General features: G+C 32.8%; 1 pseudogene; it reads left to right on the top strand.

The window, feature by feature from the left end:
- The first annotated feature begins 1420 nt into the window (after positions 1-1420).
- On the top strand, positions 1421-16603 carry LOC134262222 (receptor-type tyrosine-protein phosphatase T-like; annotated as a pseudogene).
- The last annotated feature ends 1506 nt before the right edge of the window (positions 16604-18109 follow it).

Raw genomic sequence — 18109 nt, 5'->3', positions numbered from 1 at the left:
GATCTGATCTTCATTTTCAATATTGATTTGAGATTCGGTCAAATTACATAGCATGGCAAACTGAAGTTGCACAGCCTTTCATTTAAGAAATAAGATACCATTTTTAGAGTTTCATTGGGGTATGACATGAAGTCGGTCACGTGATCAAATTCTATAACGCCCGAAGGGCGATATAGTAAATTTGATCACGTACCGACCTCATGTCATATCCCAATGAAACTCTAAAAATGATATTTTATTTCTTATATTTATATTTTACGTTTCTATTCATGTTACGAAGAAATATAGGCAATATTTGGGCTTTGATTTTGAAATGCAACGTAACGTATCTACGACGTTTTGTGACGTCACAGTCGGAACTTTCCAAGTTGCTCGTGCAGTTTGCTTTCCATACGCAAGAAAGTCTGATTATGTGACCAACTGCATGTCATTGAAAATTGAATTTCAATTTTATTATCATTGTTAGTTAAGAAAAGACATCAGCAAATGTAAATATTCACTGCTGAAATATACATAAAATAGAAATGAGGGTGAATGTCAACGAGCGCAGCAAGGATTCAATGCAAGTATTTGAAAGAGGCTAATTATGTAGCTTCGAGAATGGCACGTCTTACAGCTGAAAAAATTCAAGAATGACAGATTTTACACTAATAATAATTTTAGGTTGTAAAAGGGGAACGTATGGAAAGTTGTGTACCAAGCATTGCTCTAAACATTGTGAAGAGAGTAAATGTGATATAATAAATGGAACATGTATGGGATGTATGCCTGGATGGACCGGACAGCTATGTCAAACAGGTTAGGTCACTTTCACAAGTGCAGTAATTGACTATATTTTTTGATGTCCTTTCAAATCCTTATATGTACATTTGTATATGCATTAATAGCGTGTGATAGTGGATCATAATGGTAAGAACTGCAAACTTCGGTGTTCTGGAGATTGTTTGGATGATCAAACTTGTAACCACGTGACTGGAATCTGTGATGAAGGTTGTGCTTCTGGATGGACATCGCCAATGTGTAATGAACGTGAGTTAATATTATTTCGTCTAGAATAATTGATTTTCGTTTTCATCGTTATATGTACCGGTAGTTCTATCTTTGATGATATCAAATACAGCATGCAGCTATGGACGTTATGGCCCAAACTGTGTTTTAAACTGCAGTGGACATTGTTTACATGGAAACACGTGTAACAAGGAAACTGGTCACTGTGACTCTGGATGTACTCCAGGATACACCGGGGATATTTGTAATAAAGGTGTGTATACTTTTAAAATTTTATTCCGCATACTTTTCAAGCATACAAGTAACCATTTTGAGGAGTACCTTTAAGTGAACAATTTTGGTTATTTTAACAGTATGTCCCAGTGACTGGTTTGGTGAAGGGTGTAAACAGCGTTGTAGTGGACACTGTACCAATGAAGAATATTGTAACCATGTAGATGGGGTGTGTCCCAATGGCTGCCAAAATGGCTACCTTGGGAATATGTGTAACAAATGTAGTGTAGAATTTTTATGTCTATTATTTACAAACATGTTATTTATCTGTTTCCTTACGGTTCTTATTTCTCCTCTGTTCTATAGCAACTGACATTTTCAATAAATGTTTCGTTATAGCTTGTGCAACAGGTTTCTACGGTGCAAACTGCTTTAAAAATTGCTCCAAAAACTGTAAAGATATATGTAATTTTACCGACGGATCCTGTTTGTGTAAAATTGGTTGGAAGGGTTCTCCAATGTGCAGTTCAGGTGATCATGAATTAAAAGCATGTCGGTTTTTTTCGGTGTAAAGGCAATTGAGCTTTAGAAAAATAAAACTTGTATTCAAAAAGCAGTCACAATATTCAGTGTTTGTAAACAAATTATTGGAAGCTTTATGTTTCTCATATCTTCTAAGGGGGTATATATTTTATTTGTATAGGTATTTTTTACACAGCTTTAAATATCCCATATGATAATGTTTGAATGTAGTAATACAGGTACTCTATTCAGTTGATGACTTATTAAATTATATTTCATTGAAAAAAATAAACGAAACATTATAACTTTAGAATGTCCTCACGACAAATATGGAGAAAATTGCATTGATCCATGCAGTTCGAATTGTGTGAACGGGACTTGTGATAGATTCAATGGTAGCTGTACTGAAGGATGTAAAGAACCATATTATGGAGACTGGTGTAATCAAGGTGAGTCAAAAAAAAAAGACAATCATCAAGAGGAATTTATTCTCTAGTTTTTCAACAAATTTCATATCAACACGAAAAACTAATTGTTTACTTGCACATGAAACTCTTAAGACAACACCACTGAAAACTTGGCATATGTTTTGCAAACTTTTATCAAAATGTAAAATAATTAACCCTTGCATATAATTCATTAGCATTGTTTCATGTCTTTTGTCTTAACATTATTTTCAAAGGAGAAGGAACTTCCCCTCTTCAATCTAAAAGTACGTCTGCTCAACCACTTACCATTGGCGCTGTTTTAGGTGCATTTACTGTTGTGATCATCTTACTGGCATTGCTTGCTCTATTTATGAGGTAATTTTTCCTGGAATCTTGATGAAATAAATAATCCAAACATAGTTTGAAATTAACACTAGAAAAGGGTAATAATACTAAAAATATACAGATTATTCATGGTATTTAAGATTGTTTTTTGTGACTATTTTTCATAGATTACGACGAAAAATACACCAGAAAACCAGCAGAGCTTCTGTATCAATACAAATGTCACCTGTAACATCTCAGAATCAACAAACTGCAGGTACAGGTTTAACTCTTGTATTTATTCAAAGAACTACCTATTTTATTTTTTTCTTTTAGATCAATTCATAAAAACAATTTTTCTTTAAAAATATGCTTTGATCTTTCTGGTCTCTGAAATTCGTCTTGAAAATATGATTTCAAAAACCCTGAAAAACTAAGACTCCTAATATAAACAACACCAATCTTTCTTGCAAATGATTACACATTACAGAAATAGATTAACGAATTAAATTAAATTATGGACTCACTGCATATTTTTAAAACATGCGCGAGGCCTTTCTTTACTCCAATATTTCTCTTTTTAATGCAAATATTCAAAGCAATGAAGTATGATTTACAGCATAAACAAAATGTATTTGTAAAACATTAATGCCCCCGTACGGCAGCTTATGAGGAGGGATTAAAATATCTTGATTGCTTAAATGCAAGTTAGAATCCAAGGCCAAGGTCAAAACCGTTGGAAGCCAATGAAATGTCTTTTTACAAGGAATACACGTTTGAAATAACTAGTAACGTTTCGAAAGTAGTTGTCAGGGTTAAAGTTTTTTTTGTTAACTACTGTTTCCTTTAAAAGTGAACTGCATTTAGCTTTAATTCTTCCTTGTTAGGGTATCTTTTCCCTTTTAAGGCAGCTAAATTTATCGCTTAAACTTTCTTATACAGCACTTACGTCAAAGAAAAGAAAAGAACAAAATAATCTACAATTACATGACGTTGAAGAGAAAGCTAAGAGAGGTCCTCCTACAAATAAAACCATTCTTACAAGGAATCTACAGGCAATTATTGCCAAAATGTCTGCTGCTGAAAACGCCGGATTCAAACACGAGTATCATGTATGATACATATGTAATATCAAATAATTTAAACTTAATAAGTTGATATGGTATATACATGTCATACAATAATTCAAATGACTGAATGACAATTTTGTGCATTTATAACATGACAGAAAGGCACTCTTTTGTAAGCGTAAAACACTTTATTGAATTTTCATAGGAAATTCCAAGAGGAGAACTGTTTCCATGTGAAGAAGCTAAGAAGCCTGAAAATAAACCTAAAAATAGATATACTACTACTTTTCCTTGTAAAAATTACAATTTAAACATGCATTTTGCATCTTTTTGGTTTTGTTAGTTTGATTTTCATTTAAAGAATAAAAGATATCATTTTCTTAAAATTGATTCATAGATGATCACTCTCGAGTTGTATTGAATACCACAGTTCCTAATGAAAATGACTACATCAACGCCAACTATATCGAGGGAAGTACTTATTGTTATAATCAGTGCAACTTTTAGATCAATATCAATAACAGGTCGTAACTCTTAGAAAAACATTTGTTACATGTATCAAAATGACAAAGGAAACTTCCTTTAAAATGGTTAATTCTAGCAATGAAACATGGTTTTCACCTCGAAAAATATATAGTCAATAAATCTTTTAATTCTCCTATCGCAATGTTTTTAACCGTAAAACTAAATCTAAAAAAAGGGATCTAGTACACTTTAATTGATTTGACTTGAAATAACTTTTAAATTGTTAGCTAATTCTTTATATTTATTAATTTTTACGTCCACAGGATACCCAGAATAATCGAAAGTATATTGCAACTCAAGGTAACTTTTTTAATGGAATTATCATATTTACAAATTAAAACATATATTCATCTTGTTCTAAATTGTGAGATATTTTTGTGATATTGTTTGTTTTTAATACATTTAATAACGTTTAAGGTCCAAAACCGAAAACGGTGGTCGACTTTTGGAGGATGATGTGTCAGGAATGTGTTAACACAATTGTCTGCCTGACCAATCTTAAAGAAGGAACAAAGGTTTGGAGATAAATAAAAATGAATATATAATCCCTGTTCATCGTATTTACTGCTTTCGTTGAAGTAATGTAAATATTTTCCGGTTTTGTATATGAATAGAGAAATATGCCTTATGATTGTCACTTAAATTTTGTGTTAAATAAGGTAGTTCAACATATCATTTATAAATGACAGAACCTTTAGCGGTTTGATTTTTAAGGCGCTAGTAGAAACACCTTTCTGTGTACACTCCAAGACAGAGTGTCATTAGCTTACCGGTAATTAGATAATGCATGTAAACAACGAAAACAGTCAATGAGAAATTCTTCAAAAAATATATGGAGAAATATTTTACAAAACAAAAGATCATACACGCAATATAAAATGTAATCAAAGAAAACTACATGTAAATTTCAGTTATATGAGTTTATCACATCACAATCCTTAAAGTTAAATTTGCTTTATCACATCACAATCCTTGAAGTTAAATCTGGTAACAACTAATCCATCCTTTTTTTACATAATGGATATTTGTAGTAGGGATGTTTTTAATGTATGTCTAGGTACAATTTACTTCATAATATATCTTTTCAGCATCCCTGTACTTTTTGAATAACTGTTGTTGTCATTTTTCATGGTAGTTTGAGAGAGATAGTTGTGGATAAGTAATACCTTATTTTTGTTGTAGATTAAATGTACTCAATATTGGCCAAATCTTAACGACAAAATGCAGCATGGTAATTTTATAATCAGGAACCTTGAAGAAAAGGTAATCCAATTACACATCAAGGCGCTTTAAAGTGTACAACAACATGGTAAGAAGGAGTTATGTATAATAACCAAGATAAATTATCAAGTATCCATCCCTATGAAACTAGAAAATTTAAAGCTCTTTGTTATTCTTTGTTGTTTTATTCTTGTTATTCCTCCGTTCCGAAGGAAAGGGTTATACTGCTTTATCCTGGTGTGTCTGTGTGTGTGTGTCTAGCTGTCATTTTTTTATTACTGCAGCGTTTGAAGTACCTATTGCTTGAAATTTTGACACACTTTTCATTTAAGTATATACATGTACTTTGGCAGAAATCAGTTAGCGAATTCACTGTTAACTTCCTATTTATCTGTATGTCTGCCCATTCCAAACTTCCCTCGCAGTTTTCTCGGCTTTTACGATCATCACGGATAGTTTTACTAGGAGCTATGCACACAGTTTGTTTAGGAATAACACACATGTATAGCTGGGTTCAATTTCCTTTGCATGTCACCTTACCAATACATTCACATAAGATTGTACATTTCCATTGAGCATTGGCTCGCAGATTTCTTGTTTGAATCTCATTACACTGTATGTTTGACATTTCCATGACAGATAAAGCAATATGTTTAATACCCTAATAACTAGGGATGTCAACGAGTACCCGGTTAACCGGGTACTCGATCGAAAGTCCGAGTATCGAATACTAAAATCGGTACTCGGTTACTCGGATGTATATTTCTAAATATTTCTAAGCTTATTTATTAATGCATTAAAACATCGATTTTAAAACGTAAAATGTTCATTGCACTTGTACATACAGTAATTAGGGTTTTCTACACCTCTAAATGACCGTTATCGCCTGTGACAGTGTTTATACAGTAATTATCGTGACCATGCACCTGATGTACCTACTCGGGCTTTTCTCACCTTCGACTGTCTTCTTCCCTTATATTTAGTTTGCTTTAATTATTTGTTTTCATTGAACATCTTTTAAGGTCCATTATATTTAAATAAATTAAATAATTTTGTCAATTCTCCAAGAAGCCGTAAATTCTCGGGAAAAAGACAGACGATATTGCACGTGCGATTGTTGATTTGGATGCATTTGATTACATGCCAATTAATGCAAATGGTTGAAGGCAAATGCTTTAAAACTCTTATGTCCATCGTTGCTCCAAACTACAACATACCTTATCGTAATTCTATGAAATCTAGGATCAAAAAGTGTACGAAGATCGTATAAATGCGCTCTGTTATAGGATAACTTGATCAAGTTTATACCGTACATGTAGCTCAGACAACTTATCACTTGGACATCAAACGCACCAAAGAGTTACATTACAATTACGGAACAGATTATTTTTTAAACAAAAACACTGAACCATTTCTGATTTTATTTCTCATATTTATCTGATAAATAAATTGAACTCTAAAAAATGTTAGATTAAATTTCGTCGGTTACAAAGTGGTCATAATTGTTACAACGCATTTGCAGGTAACCTCCCACCGGTTTTATTTCTACAAGAGTTTACAATGTTTTACAGTTATCAATTAACTTGTTCATATTTATTTACACTTTTATCGAGTACCCGGGTACTCGATCGGAAAAACGTCCGAGTAACCGAGTATCAAAAATTGACCGATTTGACATCCCTACTAATAACTGATGATTCGAAAGTTTGTAGTTTTTGCCCGTTGGACCCTTTGTCTAGCTGTCTGTTTGTCACTTTGTATGTTTGTCCTTACAAACTCCAACATGGCCATAACTTCTGAATGATTAAAGCTATGCCTTTCATATTTTACAATTATTCGTTCTGACAAGGACTTTTTTTAGTACCATCTTATATAACCTGGAGTTTCATCCCATTTTGCAAGGATTTATGCACAATATAACTTTGTAGAAACTTTAGCACAGTTTATGCTAGGTTTATCATGCTTCTTATTTATATTATTGTTGTAAGACGTTTCCAGGAATATAAACATACTTGACCTTTTGATCTATACCTTGCCGTTTGACCAACTCTTTAAAAATCTTGAACATCGAACTTGATTTTCGAGCTACAAGATTAGAACCTTAATATCTGACAAGTATACTTTATGTGAAAAAAAAAAGATTTCTTTCGATACCTTAACCTTTGAGTTTGAACCATTTTTGAAAAAAAATAACCTGTGCCTTATTTTTTTACAGTTGGTGTCAGGCGTTTATATTTCAGAATATTTCAGTGTTTCTAGTATAAGACATTCCTCTGCGTACCTTTAAAATGACCATTTGACCCGCGCGCGCGCGCGCGCGCGCGCGCGGGCGCGCGCGCGCGCGCGCGCGCGCGCGCGCGCGCGCGCGCGCGCGCGCGCGCGGGCGCGCGCGCGCGCGCGCGCGCGCGCGCGCGCGCGCGCGCGCGCGCGCGCGCGCGCGCGCGCGCGCGCGCGCGCGCGCGCGCGCGCGCGCGCGCGCGCGCGCGCGCGCGCGCGCGCGCGCGCGCGCGCGCGCGCGCGCGCGCGGCGGTGACCTTATAGTTTTATGCAGATTGAAAATCTGATATTGGCCAAAAAATTTTATTATCCAGTCCTTGAACTGTCCAATTTTATTGAGAACATACTTTTAGTATATGTTTTTATCCCTTGACACTGTTGCTGGGAAACTTTAATCTTCACACAAAGCTGACATTTGGGGCATAAGTGTTTTGCAACACATGTTGTTCCTTTATTCATTGATGTGCTATATACTTTTTTTTATTTAAAAAAATGTCCTTGAAATATAAGCAAAAAAAATTTCAGAATATAAACAAAACATACAAATGCTTTGATCAAATACACATGTATTTTTTTTTTTACAATATTGTGAGCCATATGAGTAGTAAAATTCTGCTTTTCCTTCAGCAAGAAACTAATTTTTTACGAAAATGTATCTAATGCATCCTTATGGACAGGCCTCCGATACAGTACCATTCCTGGTCAAATCTAAAGTTCCAATTTTGCTGTTGCACATTATCTAAAAGTACAATGTAATCTCAAAGTTGATTTCGAAATACATATGTTCTGAATCTGAATGTAACCGACACACACACACACACCCTCCCTCACACATAGACACTCTCACGCCCCCCCCCCCCCCCCCCACAAAAGATTGAATTTTGATTACATTTATTCTTAAAAGCAACAAGACAAAATAAAAAAAATATGCTCGGGCAAAAGTAAAATCAAGGTACTTATCTGGAATATTTTCACTCTTGCAACAGTGTTAGTCCTCCATGAAGTTTGTTTATAATTCCCATTGATTAACAATAGGATTGACCTCAATTACATTCATTGTTCCTATTATAACGGTGATGAATGCATAAAGACAAATATCCACTTTTTTTCTCCAAATCCCTTACGTAAATTCAACTTATTGCAATAACTATAGCACAATAGTAAGAAAAGCAATAATATGAATAATCAACCTCGCACCGCAAAAGACCGGTCCAAAAATGATATCCTCGGTAGCACAGGTCTTATATATTCCATGTTGAAGGGAAGATGCCATTTTACAATTAATGCGCATGTTCATATTAATTTCTTATTTGATTAAACGTTAATCGACTCAATAGATGCATACCTTTATTTCTTCAACCATTAGCGATTCCAATAAGCCAACTATTAAATAATAAACTAATGCTTATATATTTTTTAATACATGATACATTTCAGCTCAAAAAGGTAAATTTTACGTTTGTTAAATACTGTCGTAATTTTAGGCACATGTATGGAAGATTCTAGGGATGCAAAAAGTTAAATTATTTACTTTGATCATTATTTTGTCTAAGTACCACGTCGGAGCAGCTAGGCGTATCTAAATCTATAAAACTCTTAGAATTTTCCAATTTTCAAGATTCCAAGCAGCTAGACTAGTTTATTTTTTTTCAATACCAAATCTTTATGTAGTACTACAAGCAGTTCAATCTTGAAAGCACAATAAATACAAGCATTAAACGTCAAAATTAAATGCTTAATTGAATGAATGATTGTATAATTGAGTGCATGTTGATTATCATGTCGTTTAAGAATTATGGAAATATAAATAACAAATTAGATGTATGTATGAAAATACTGTTATAAAATATGTGTGTCTTGAAAAATCAATCTCATATTTTAAATAGACTAAATACATGTGTATGCAACGCTTAAAGAGATAACTAAAACAGAAATATCTAAATGTTAATTTAAAGGGGCCTAACACGAATATAATAGTACTTTTTCTAAGGGACCGCACTGAAGTGAACATCTTCATGTATTTATTTGATTTTCTTAATTCAAAAATATATTATAAACATTTTTTTTTTCTATCATTGAGTAGTCTCTCTTGAACAAAAAAAACAAAAAAAAAAAAAAACAAACAAACAAAAAACAGTATTGTTACGTCATACGCACAATGACATCACTGTTTCATATGATTTTAAAATTTTCAATCGATATTGACTTGTGTTAGCATGAATATTGCTCAATGTCACAAGAAATGAAATAAAAGTTCAAGGACACGTTTTATGGTATAGGAATGATATACATGTATCTTATCGTTAAATTACATTTTATTTTCAAACGCTCAATCGTGATTATGGAACGCAAACAGCTTGAAGTTTTTACACATATTTCTGATACATAAATATCTGGAAAAAAACGATTTTGATAATGATATGTCAGATATATACTACATGTATCCAACTCTTTACTATACTTAAAAAAAAAAAACCCTTATTAATCTCAAAAGAAGTATTAGTAAAAATGACATGTATCATATTTTTCTGTTCTGTATGTACGAGGGGCGTTCAATAAATAATGTCATTGGGGCTCAGAAAGAAGCAAACGACGCTTTTCAATGATTTAGTCTTCATGATTTTACTTATTAATCTATTTCAATTCAAACACATGTCCGTAACATTTTTTATCCAATTTCTGATTGTTTTTAGAACTCATGTTTGGGTATGACCCTTAGTATACTGGAAAATGGCAGACCAAATGATTTCCTGGACTTGTTTTTTCCTTCTAAAAGGTGTTTTATTCAAGTTTGGAAATAGAAAAAAGTCAGAAGGTCAAAGATCTGGCAAATATTGTTAATGTGAAAAACATTAACTTTCTGTTTATCCCGTAAAACCCTTTACTCTTTAGGGCATGCGGGTTTAAACGCTGTCTTGAAGAAATTCAATGTAGTGGATTCCTGATTCTGGGTCCTTTCTCTGATAAACCTTCCGATTTTTTTGCAAAAAAACTGCTTTCTAGACACCTTCAGATATTAAACTGTCTCCCTGAATACGAATTTGAACAATAATACCACTAATATTTAAGAAAATTGCATATAAATCTGTTTTTGTGCTCTTGCATACCTTTGCTCTTGACAGACCTTCGCCGTTTTTATCAAGTACATCTTATGGTAAATTTTGTTTTAATGATTTTAAACAATAGATTCATGTTCCAATATCTGTTTGAATATAAAACAAACGTGGATTACTACAATTGCTGATATTTTAAAATAATTGTTAAGACTTTTGTACACGCTGTCGTTTTCACTCATTTTTCAAAATACAGGGTGACCTTAGAGTACCAAGCTTAATTACTGTCAAACGTTTCTTAAAAACAGTGTAAACTACTCCCGATATGATGTCTATCAAATTTGCTATGTGTCTTAAAGTCAATCATACAACATCAAATATTATTTGTTGAAATTTGGCAAAAAGTACATAAGTTGTTATAATTTTTCTTGGCAAGGAGGGTACCCATTTTTGATGCCCATTATATAATTTTTTATCTTTGAAATCCACTTGCTAATTGTCCATAAAACAGGCATCGGTTGCTGTAAATGTCACATATTTCAATGAATATTTCTTTGGGATTTTTAACAAGTTTTACAGCAGCTTTAATGTAGCTTTTATTTTCACTCTAGTTTACTGATCCTTTACCAGTCATTTATAATGCAGTGTCTCGAATAGCCCTTGTTTCCCAGCTTCTCACAATAAAACTATGTGATGAAAAGTGGTCACATAAACTGTTATACATTCATTAAAGATTCAATAATGAGAGAAAGTCAAGCTTTATGTCATATGACTACTATGTTGTATGACATCGAGCTAATGACATTATTTATTGAACGCCCCTCGTATATGCCTGTCTGTTGTCTTGAACAACAAATCCCAGACTTTCCCTTCCAACGAAAAGAAATACATGAATCCTATTTGTTGAAATGTGAAAATCTGTAATACACATCCATCAAGGATTTTTTCATTAAATAGGATAAATTATAATTGAAAGCACCAAGTGAAAGAAAGAAAAAAACTCAAATTGTAGGCGGGTACATATTTTCCTTGATTGACATTTATAATACTTTAGTTTTCTTAATGATAATTCACACTTATTAATTTTGTTTATAAATATTTACATGAAGAAGGGTATAATGTTTTTGTTTTTGAAATCAATTTCTTAAAAGCTAATCAGTGTATATAAAAATAGCAAACTGGATTAGATTTTATGTAACATTTGTATGCAATGAAAAATAGAAAGCAATGTTAATTTACATAAATGACCAACACACAAAAAATTCGATATAACATTCGATATAACATATGCATTCTTCTTGATTGAAGGAACGAAAAGACCGTGAGGTGTTGATGTTTCATTACACACGATGGCCAGATCATGGGGTTCCTGATCCTCTCAATCTTGTGGTATTCCATCGTCACGTGATTAAAACGTCACCACAAACTGGAAAATATACATTGGTGCACTGCAGGTTATATTGTGATATCTTGTTTTTTAAATTCCAGTTCAATTTTAGTATCTTTCTCTCTCCAATTGATAAAAAATCGTTATATTTACATATTCTACCGCACATTATTCATCGGATTACAAAAACCTTATAATAGTATTAAACTATTAGATATGAAGAAATAGTGAGGTCATGTTTACATTCACACGAGACATGCATCGAAACACGCAATCTATATAATTAATTGGTTGATAAAATTACAAGCAAGTCTATAGTTGGTCTAGAGGGAAGACCTGAATGACCCTTCCGGAACTCCAGTTGCCGTGATCTCTGTGATATAATCCCAAGGAAAGATTCCCGATCATTTAATAATAAATGACAAAAAATATGGTCCATATAATAAATTGATGCACTGAAAGCAACTTATCATTTATCTTTTCATCTCATAAAGATGGTTTTAAAAAAAAACTTATTTATAAGAACAGAAGAAAAATTTGGATGACTCAGGAGTATAATGCATGTCCATCACAGTTCTCCCTAAGAACTGCACAGATATTTTCAATGAAAAAATATATTAAGATTGAATGTAAATTTCAAGTGAAAATTGAAACCTAATTGAGTAAGTCAAATAAAGAGAAATTACAGTTTTGTCTGTAGTGGTCAAACATATACAAGAGTATTATCTGTCTATATAGTGAACTTGATAAAACTCTAGGAATTATTTTAGGATTATTTTCTAAGTATCTTTGTCAGGAGACTCAAAAACCAAAAGAAACGTCGCATTAGATTTTGAAAAAATAATGCACTTATTTTGAAATAAAAAAATAACGAATATCTAATTCATGTAATGTGTTTTTAATTATCTAACTTTTGTCTTATTGTTATACACATTCAATTTAATGTCAAATAATATGCATATGGATGCCTACAGGTGTAGATAGTGCCTTAATGCAAATTTGCTTATTTAAATTAGTAAATGAAACATACAGAGATAACGAACAGTATTGAAGATCAAAAGTAAGTACATCACTACAAAGTAGGAGGAGAGCCAACACAGACCTAATAAACATCAAAGGTTCGATCAGGTGCCACGGAGGAGTGAGTATTCCCTGCCGACCGATCACACACGCCGTGTGCTCCTTGTCATTATCGGGACATTGCGAAAAAATGTCAATTCAGTGTATAAATAATGGAATAAACAATAAGTATGAAAAACTTCAGTCAGCAATAAACTCAATGATAAGTTGTATTTGCTGACAAGGTCATTGTATCGACCATAGAATTTACGAAATGATGACTTTAAACAAGACTGCTGATATTCTTGTTTTATAAATAATTTACCTTGAATTAGAAACTGTTTATACGTAAAGCACGCTACTGCGTATGTAATGAATTGAGATATAAAAAATCTGTATTCAGGTGATGAAGGTATATGGCTGCATAAAAAAGAAGTTGACGATAGAAATTTTTTTTGTAAAATATGCAAATATATATGAAACAGATGTCTAAGACTCTGTGGTATCTTATATCTCAAGCTTATCAGGAAATATCGTATCAACATAAGAACGAGAATTACCATTAATTGACAATAAGTCGTTGATATTTTTCAATGTCGAGTTGAAGGCCACAGCAACTGTTTTCTTTTTTAAGATTTTGCACAAATTCTGCTTCATATGAATACAAAAAATGTCTGGTAATAACAACGGGGCGCAATTAATACCCAATATATTGTTGTTATTATATATTTTTGATATAATTATGACATTGTGTTAAATATTGTTCTAAAAGACTTCCGGGGAAAAATATGAAATTGGTGCATAACAAAACCATTATGTGCAATATTCTTAAACAATTGATTAACATTAATTTTACTTATCTTAAAGATAAAGGCATCATGCTGAATCTTCTATTATTTGTTTTTAAAATTATTGCAAAATATCATTTACAGTATGAAGAGAATTTTTTTTCTCAAGTTCGATTTAAGAATCATTCTTAAATTTCATTATGTAACGAATTGTATTCCGTCTTTTTCAAATTTTACCGAGGTAAATACTAAGCTTTGCGAAATCGGATCAAATGAAATAATTAGAAACTAACGATTTAAAAAAGAAGAAGAAGAAGAAGAAGAAGAAAGCAGTGGAAAGTATTTCTTTTAAACTGAAAACTGAAATCCAAAGAAAGTATTTACCGATCTTCTAATGCGCTTTAATCAGTGTTATATTTTCGTGTAATACTCACCTCTATACCCCTAGTATGATGTTTATTTAAAAATACTGGTATTAACAATTAATTGATCTATCTGTTCAAGCACTGGATTGATTGATTGTATGTTGTTTAACGTTCCTCTCAAGAATTTTTCACTCATATGAAGACGCCACCACTTGTCGATGGAGGGCTACAAATTTTGTCCTATGCTTGGCACTTAGGGCCTTTGAGCAGTGAGGGATCTTTTTCGTGCCAGCACGTACTGCACCTCGGTTTTTACGGTCTCATCTGAAGGACCGGTCTCCACGTCCCACAGTGGGATGCGTAGAAATTGATTCCTTACTTCGCGACTCTAAAGCAAACGCTCTAACCACTGCGCCACGCTGGGTTCAATTCTGGATATGTTGTTTTAGTCACATATTTACTGGAATATAATTATGATCATCTCAATATGCAAATTTATTTAAACAAAATAGATAGAATCGAATTGGATAGCAATGCTTAAGAGTCCCCCGCTTTCACTGAAAGTGGGAGATATTAATTTGGGTATATCCGTCCTCTTTCTGTCTGTCAGTAACGCTTTCGTTTCTGCAAGATATCTCAAGAACCGTTTGAGCTTTTGCAGTGAAATATTGCATAGCAACTCCATATGGCCTAAAGAAGAATCCTATTGATTTTGAGGTCAAAAGGTCAAGGTTAGAAATCAATAAATCCTGTCTTAACACTTTCCGTTTCCGCGCGATATCTCGAGAACCCTTTGAGCTTTTGCAATGAAATTTTGCATAAAATTTACTTGTGGCCTAAGGAATACCCTTATTGATTTTGAGGTCAAAAAAATCAAAGTTCAAGGTCGTAAATTAAAACATTCTGTCTGTGTGTAACACTATCCTTTTCGGGCGATATTTCACGATGATCCTTAGCTTTTGCAATGAAATTTTATACCAAAACTCTCCAGGGCATCTCTCATCCCTCTCAAAGTACCCAGCCCCGTTTGCTTTATAATATTAGTATATATTTATTGTATTAAATGTCGCTTGGCACTATTTTTAGCACAGGGGCACATGGAGAATTATTACGTATAATACAGGTTGTTGGCGGACTTTTTATTCTTATTACATCTATTAGAACTGTTTATAAAGGCTAAATATGCATTGTGTAAAATTGTGACAATAACGAACGTGCATATATACATGTATGTGACCTGATGTTTGCATATAATTTCCTATATTATTAAGCGGCTCCGTGGTGTAGTAGTATGTCTCTCGATTGACATGTAAAAGGTCCCGGGTGCGAATCACGCACGAAACATTTTTTTTTTATACAAAATGATAGCATTCAGCATATATAATGTAAAAGTTATAACGTCTGGCTTGCACAAACTCAAAAAATCATCATTACAGTGGTGTGATAAATATTCTATATAAAAAAAGAATCTTTCAATACACATAATAAAGAATAAGCAATTAAATCTTCATATCCATATTGCCATTTTGTATTTGCTTTAATATACATGTATACATTTAATAATTCTACAAATTCAATGGGTTGGTAGATCCCCCCCCCCCTCCGAACTGTGCATGGTCTTCTTTTTTCCCTAAGCGGGGGACACAAATTCTCTGAAATGTCTTGTTTTATTTTAGAATCAGAATGAAATCAAGCAGATAATTATGATTTGGTAAATATAAAAAAGTTCTGGCTGATGAACTGTTGGGGATCTGTATATATTCCCTTTATCGTTCTTGTACATAGTGGATAACATCGACTGTTAAAGATTTTATTTGCTCATCAACGTTCATTTCTTATTTCAAATCCAAGAAACATTTCTTACAAAATTGAGTTAAATATGATAACAATTTGCAAAAATATCCTGTCACTGGATTTCGTATGGTACAATATCAATTGTTAAGACATTGTTTTTAATTGGGCTATGGATACAATTTTCATGTATTCAATACAAGGGACACACGGTGGATGTATTTGTTGGAATAACTCTCATTCCCAGCCCTGGTATTTTCGAGTCTATATTCTACCCTGACTCGTATTTTGTCTAATTTTTAATTTTGTTTTAACTTGTTTTTATAATGATACTGCTCAACTTTGTCATTTCAAAAAATAAGGAGAAAAAATAAATGTTAAAGAAGTAGCATTTATGATATATTTAAATGATACATTTCTTTTTCAGTGCTGGAATTGGTAGAACCGGAACATACATTGCTTTAGACGCCCTCTACCGGGAAGGGGAGAGAAATGGCAGAGTTAATGTACCGACGTACGTCAGAACCATGAGAAAAGACAGAATGAACATGATACAAGGGGAAGTAGGTTAAGATTTCTAACCCATTTGATTTTAACACTAGGTCTATTTGAAAAATCAACCCTAATTTGCATTTTCAAATTTGTCACCATATTAATTGTTTCAAATTTTTATTTTCTTTTCTTAATTGACCCATTCGTAGCTGTTGTTTCTGTCATTTGAATTTCTGTAGATATATGCATTGATAAAGTAGAGTACATGTTTGTGCAAAAGGTGTTGTAAATAAAGAGACGCTTCTATGGGTGTGTTTTCTTCCTGTACATGCAAGAATATGCACAAATCTTTCCGCACTATATTTACTTTAGCAAAAGGGAGGAAATATTTTTTATTGCATAATATGATTAAATCCCTTTTAAACAAAAAGCGTTAATAAAATAGAAGTTTGATTATTTTCTTTCACTCAGTAAAACACACTCAAAGAAATATTTCCCTTTAGATCACCAATCAGGAGGATATAAAAAGTGATATGTTGTTAAAGTTTCCTTACTTTACACTTCTATTATATGTTGTATTCCTCGTGGAACCCTTCCTTAAGTGAAGAAGAAAAATTTAAAGGTTAATAATCTTTTCCAATCACCTCACTGTTGGCATGCAAAATACCTTCCCTATATTGCATGTTCAAACATTTCCTTGTATGTTAAGATCTTTCAAAAGACGAATTAAATCATTTGGATTTTCATTTATTGGGAAAGGTTCCATAATTACAAAACGTTCTCATGTTTAAAAACGTCTTAATCTGCAGATATTCTTTTAAGCCTTTACAGCAAGAACAAATTTAATCATGAAAGGAAATAATTTTTACCTTTTATTATCTTACTTATTATCTTATTTTTATATCAAATTGTTGAATCTAATTTTTGTTGGAGTTGTTTAAAAGACATACGAACACGGAGTAAACAAACCACGCCGCTTTTGGTGATATGACATATACATGATATATAACGCTGGACAAATTGGCCGTATTATAAATATTATATGCGATAACAGTTCATTTTTATATTTCATTTTACAGTTTTAAAAAAGGCAGATATAACGTCTAAGCTAAGCTAAATGAACATCAAGACTATCTAGTTGCCAAAAAAACCTTGCAAATAATTAAAAGTCTACAAAATAATGTGTCATTGGTCTCTTCTCCCAAAAGAAAGTGGGCGCACTAGATGGGCAGTCGGCATGAATCACTGACACGAAACAATTCAGATTTAAATGTCCAAGCACCATGTAGTAGGCCTTTCAACTGCCGCTAGGGGTCGGTGTTATGAACGATAACTCACTGCTGAAACTTGTTTAGAGCAGGCTCGGGGTTTCTAACTGTTTACACGCAAGGCAGTTTTTAGCATTTCCCAAGTGTTTCTTTGCTCTCAGTAGAATCCAGTGGTTTTAAAATTTAGCACCAATGTTAAACTTATTTACTGTATAGTTGCGGACACCGGTTTACTGCATATAATTAAAATTCTTAATTAAAATAAAAAGTGAAATCTACCCTCCTTATCAGTTCTAACGTAATTAAATTTTTATATTC

Source organism: Saccostrea cucullata, unplaced genomic scaffold (genome assembly GCF_032062105.1).
Source record: "Saccostrea cucullata isolate Sc308-1 unplaced genomic scaffold, CSIRO_AGI_Scuc_v1 ctg1781, whole genome shotgun sequence".
NCBI classification, from domain to species: domain Eukaryota; kingdom Metazoa; phylum Mollusca; class Bivalvia; order Ostreida; family Ostreidae; genus Saccostrea; species Saccostrea cuccullata.
Note: the sequence above shows the minus strand (reverse complement) of the source record. Positions and strands in the feature narration are given on the sequence as shown.